At 39.1% G+C, this 6,132-nt stretch overlaps 1 pseudogene; it reads left to right on the plus strand.

Moving 5' to 3' along the window:
• LOC100980989 (keratin, type I cytoskeletal 19-like) lies at positions 1–1,034 on the plus strand (annotated as a pseudogene).
• Positions 1,035–6,132: the final 5,098 nt, after the last annotated feature.

The following is a 6,132-nucleotide window of genomic DNA, read 5'->3' on the forward strand; positions in this document are numbered from 1 at the left end:
AGATCCGCGACTGGGCCCCGGGGCCCCGGCAATTACAGCCACTACTTCAAGACCATCGAAGACCTGCGGGACCAGATTCTTGGTGTCACCATTGAGAACTCCAGGATTGTCTTGCAGATTGACACCCGCCGCCTGGCTGCAGATCACTTCCGAACCAAGTCTGAGATGGAGCAGTCTCTGCGAAGGAGCTTGGAGGCAGACATCAAGGCCTGCGCAGGGCGCCCGATGAGCTGACCCCGGCCAGGGCTGACCTGAAGACGCACATCCAAGGCCTGCAGGAGGAGCTGGATCACCTGGAGAAGAACCACAACGAGGAAATCAGTGCTGCGGGTGGCCAGGTCAGTGTGGAGGTGGATTCTGCTCCAGGCATTGGTCTTGCAAAGATCCCGGGCAACACCTGAAGCCAGTATGCGGTCATAGCTGAGCAGAGGCCGAAGATGCTGAAGCCTGGTCACCAGCCAGACTGAGGAGCTGAGCTGGGAGGTCGCTGGCCACACGGAGCAGCTCCAGATGCGCAAGTCCGAGTCACGGACCGGTGGCGTACCCTCCGGGGTCTTGAGATTGAGCTGCAGTCGCAGCTCAGCATGAAAACCGCCTTGGAAGACCATACTGCAGGAACGGAGGCCTGCGTTGAGGCCCAGCTGGTGCGGATCCAGGCTCTGAGCAGCGGTGCCGAAGTCCAGCTGGGCAATGTGTGTGCTGACTGCCAGAGGAGGCCTGAGCAGGAGATCACTGCCGACCGCATCCTGCTCGAGCGCCAGAAAGATCCTTACAGCAACCTGCCCACCTGCAAGGTCCGCTGAGTGGTAGGCTCCTGGGCTTCTGCTCTCCTTCAGAGGGAGGATCCTGGGTAGGGGATGGGAAGGGAGGGACCCTTACTCCTGGCTCTTCCCCTTACCTGCTAATAAAATTTTATGGCCCAAGGGGGTGGGGGGAAGAATGCAATTAACTTCCAAACCAGTTTTTCTTACACCAGTTTTCTCTGGCAGAAGCTGGAGTGGGGTGACTGGGTCTGCGGGTATTTCACACTCGCTGTTACATGTTTTTGAAGTATGTGAAATCTATTCTCTTTGCTATGTATTTAGGCTCTAACTATGATAAAACCAGACCACCAGAGTACTACACACCTGGACTATACTATCTTGACTTGTAATGGGGTTTCATGAAGTGGCTTGCTTTTGAATGTTACCAGCTAGCCATAACCTCTTTCTTTCTCTCTTTCTCTTTTTCTCTTTCTTCATCAAAAGATAGTTTCAAGAAATAACCATGTTTATTACTGAAAACCTACACAGGCACATCGGGCATATCCTAGGCACTTAATAACAATCGGTATTCATTAAATGAAGAACTATATTAAATTAATTTCTTAATTTGGTGCTAAATATAAATTTTTATTGAAGGCATTCATTATCACTAGTTGATGATACATTTATTATTTCATTCAATAAATATAAATTCTGTTGGTGACTACATAAGTACAAATAAATGGTCATTACTATTTGAGGAGAGAGAGAGAGAAGAAAGTACCTTGTAATTTTTAAAATTTTTTCTAATCTTTCTCTGACTATAAAAAGTAATATATACTTATTATAAAATATATAAGTATGAAGAAAATATAAAGTAATGTGTGAGCTACCCACCAAATTCATAAACTGAAAGTATTTTCAGTATTATTGTATATAATAATATATATGAAGATTCAGGTATGGGTTTTCCTTTTTCCCATTTTACCCATTTTTTTTTCTCCCGAGACGGAGTTTCACTCTGTCGCCCAGGCTACAGTGCAGTGGCGCGTTCTGCTCACTGCAAGCTCCGCCTCCCGGGTTCAGGAGTAGCTGGGACTACAGGCGCCCGCCACCACGCCCGGCTACTTTTTTTGTATTTTTAGTAGAGACGGGGTTTCACCATGTTAGCCAGGATGGTCTAGATCTCCTGACCTTGTGATCCACCCGCCTCGGCCTCCCAAAATGCTGGGATTACAGGCGTGAGCCACCGCGCTTGGTGAACCATTTTTAAATGTACAGTTTAGTAGTGTAAAGTATATACACATTGTTGTGAGACAGATTTTCAGAGCTTTTATATCTTGCAAATCTGAAACTCTATACCTACTAAACAACCTATTAAACACTTCCCCTTTCTCCTCTTCTCTGTCCCTGGTAACCAGCGTTCTTCTTTCTGTTTTTATGAATTGGCTTGGATACTTCATATAGGTGAAATAATACAGTATTTGTCATTTTGTGACTAGCTTATTTTACTTAGCAAAATTTCTTCAAAGTTCATCCATGTTGCAGCATGTATCAGAATTTCATTTCTTTTTAAGGCTGAATAATATTTGATTGTATGTATTCATTCTTCTATTGATGGACATTTGGCTCACTTTTACTTCTTGGTTATTGGGACTAGTGCTATGACTGTGGTATATAAATATCTCTTCAAGACCATGTTTTCAATTCTTTTGGATATACACCCTTAAGTAAAATTCCTGGATCATATGGTAGTTCTATTTGAACTTTTTGAGGAAACTTGACAGTGTTTTCCATAGCAGTTAAACCATTTTACAATCCCACCAACTGTGCACAAGGGTTTCAATTTGTCCCCATCCTTGCCAACACTTGTTACTTTCTGTTTTTTTTATAGCAGCCATCCTCACAGATGTGAAGTAGTATGTCATTGTGATTTTGATTTGCATTTCTCTGGTGATTAGTAATGTTGAGCACCTTTTCAATGTTTATTAGCCATTTGTATATATTCTTTAGAGAAATATCTATTCAAATATTTTGCACACCTTAAAATCTAGTTATTTGATTTTTTTTCATTGTTTAGTTGTGGGAGTTCTTTATATATTGTGGATAATAACTTCTAAATATATTCTTTGTAAAATTTGTTTTCCCATTTTGTATGTTGCCCTTCACTCTTTTGATTGTGTCCTTTGATGCACAAATGTTTTCAAGTTTGATGTAGTCCCATTTATCTTTTTTTGCTTTTGTTACCTGTGCTTTTGGTGTCATATCTAAGAAGTCATTGACAAACCCAATGTCATGAGATTATCCTGTCTGTTTTCTTCTAGAAATTTTATAGTTTTAGGTCTTATGCTTATGTCTTTAATATATTATAAGTTAAATTTTGTAGATAGTGTAAAATAAAGGTTTAACTTTCATTTCCATTGTTACCAACACCATTTGTTGAGGAGACTATCATTTTCCCAATGAGTGGTCTTGGCACCCTTGTTGAAGATCAGTTGACCATATACACACAGGCTTATTTCTAGGCTCTTTATTCTATTACGATGGTTTGTCTGTCTTTATGCCAGTGCCACACTGCTTTGATCATTGTGTCTTTGTATATGCTTTGAAATCAGAAAGTGTGAGTCTAATACCTTTATTCTTCTTCCAAAGTTGTTTTGGCTATTTCAGATTCCTCGAGATTCCGTATGAATTTGGGGATGGATTTTCTTTTTAAAAGTGAGTTTACTATACATTTTGGTCTTCCATTATTTAAATTAAAATATATGTTGGGGACAGCTTTCCATGTTAGTATATCTCTATTAAGAGGATTATACTCTTTTGAATAATTACATTTTATAATTTTATGTATATTATAATCAATCCCATAGTGATATTTAATCGTATTTTTGTTATTCTAGTTATCACTTCAATGAGCATCCTTGTTTTTGAGGTATAGTCTGTAAGGTAAGTTACTAGAGGTGAAAAAGTTAGATCAAAGGGTAAACACTAGGATGTAAATTCCACAAAGGAAAGGATGTTGTTCATTGCTGTATTCCCAGTGCCTAGAACAGTACCTAGCACGCACTGTGTACAGGTGTTTGATAAATATTCAGTTAATGATGAAAGGGTACATACTATATATATGTTTATATATTTGTGTTTTATGTATGCTTATATAAATATCAATATAATTTATATACATATATAGTTTATATACATATATATACACATTTCTAAATTTCTAAGATATAGCTCTTGAGTTGAATCTCACAAAAAATGAGAAGATATTTTCCAAGCAGACTGTGGCAGACACTGCTCATTGGCTAAACTACCCACAACATCCCTCTCTCTAGGCATCTTCAAACCAGAATGACTATGGTGCTGTTTGGGCAATGAGATATAAGTAGAAAACTGCTGGGTAGGGCTTATGGGAAACATTTGCTTTCTTAAAAAGAAGAGTTGTAGTGGGCATACCCCTGAATGTCCTTCCTTGTTCTTACTTAATGGAAAATAGATGTGATATTTAATATTTCAATGACCATCTTGAGACAGCAAAGTAACAAGCAGGGGGATGAAGGTCTGCATGTTAAGGAAGTCTGAAAGATAAAATGGGCCTTGGTCCTCATCAGCATTATTGGGCAATTCTATCAACCTTGGAACACCAACCTATGGACTTTCCTATTTGTTTAAGCAGCTGCTAGTTGCTTTTCTGTTATTTATTGCCAGAGGGATTCCAGCTGATACAAAATATTTTCAAGATAGGTCAGTGTGATAAACGACATGGGTTGTGAAACAACATACAGTGTTAAGTCATCTGCAAGTACAGAAAGGAGGTCAACTTGACTGTGGCTTAGGGATTAAGCTAAAGAGAGAGAGAGTCAGAGCCCTGTGTGCCATGTGAAAGAATCTGGATTCCATTCTGCAGGCAGTTGTGTAGATAATGAAGTGAGTTAGGCATGAGAGAAACATGATTACTCTGGCATGAATATGACACACACATTGGAGAAGGGCAATATAGTCAGCAGGAAGACCATTCAGGGGGCTAATTCAGTGTTCAGTTGGAAGAAAATGAGGGCCCAAAGTAAGATTACAACAGTGGGAAGAGTGAGAAAAATATGGATTTCAAATGTACGTGATGTGACCTAATGACTACTTTAATATATATGGGCACGTTGGAGAGAGAAGTTGTGTTACTGCAAATTATCACATCTGAAGCACCATTGAGGTAAAGGACACAATTTTCTAATAAAGTATTTAAAGAAAAAATTTCCACCTGATTAATGATTAGATGTGTATCCAATTATGAAACACTACTGATCACAAAACACATCTTGATTTCAGAGATGTGAAAAGATGTGCCTCTTTGAATGAATGAAAACTGGTATAGCTAAACTAATATTTATAGATACTGTACGCCAGGCATTGTGATAGGCATCTTGCTTATTTCACTTAGTGAACTCAAAACTTTATGAAAAAGGTGTGGGTTTTTTTTTCATTTTAGAGATAAGTAAAGGATGATTGTAGATTTCCTACTAGGGCAAGTGCTGGGTTTGTTGCTAATAACAGATAGGGAAAGTAGACATATTGAATTTGAGGTTCTTTTGAGATATCCAGTGAAGCTATTCAAGTAGGGAGCTGGGCACAGAGTTCAGAAGTTAAAGAAAAAAGTGATTAATTGGGTTCAGTCAATATTTAAAGGCTGACAATGAGCCAAGCTCTTGAATTAGGTACTGGGGATGTGTGGCAAGTAAAGCAGTCAAGTGGAGGAGATGGATATTATTTAGTCAGTTCACAAGAATTTTAATGCATATTTTGTATCAGATACTGTTCTGTGGTTAACAAAAACCACGTGTTCCTGCCATTGGGGATTATACATTCCTGTGGAAGAATACAGATCAAAGTATATAAACAAATAAATTAAATAAGGTAATTCCATATGATGATAAATGCTGTGAAAGAAAAAAATGTTTCTTTTCTTCCCTGAACATCCAGGGAGATCCAACATAGATTGTGCATTCAGTCAAGACCTCTCTTATGATATGGCATTTAAGCTGGGAATTTATCCTTGCAAAAAGGGAGAGGGCAAGTTATACAGCATTATAGGCAGAGGGAAGCATGTGCTAAACTCCCCAGACAGAAATAAAGTATTCAAGATTAGAGAGAGGGCCAATGTGCTGACACATCATCACCAAAGAGGGGAAAAGTATGAGGCAAGAGAATCACGGTGAAAATAGCAATCTGGGAGCTACCTATACACAGTATTAAAAGTTGTAGAAATGAATGAAGAAAATGTAGAGTGCAAAGAACAAGCAGCATAGATCTAAATCTAGAAGAATCTCAACATTTAGAGATCTGATAAAGAAGAAGATATCCAGAAACTGGTCTGTGAAGGAGGGGCCTCAGAAGA

This window comes from Pan paniscus, chromosome 10 (assembly GCF_029289425.2).
Source record: "Pan paniscus chromosome 10, NHGRI_mPanPan1-v2.0_pri, whole genome shotgun sequence".
NCBI lineage: Eukaryota > Metazoa > Chordata > Mammalia > Primates > Hominidae > Pan > Pan paniscus.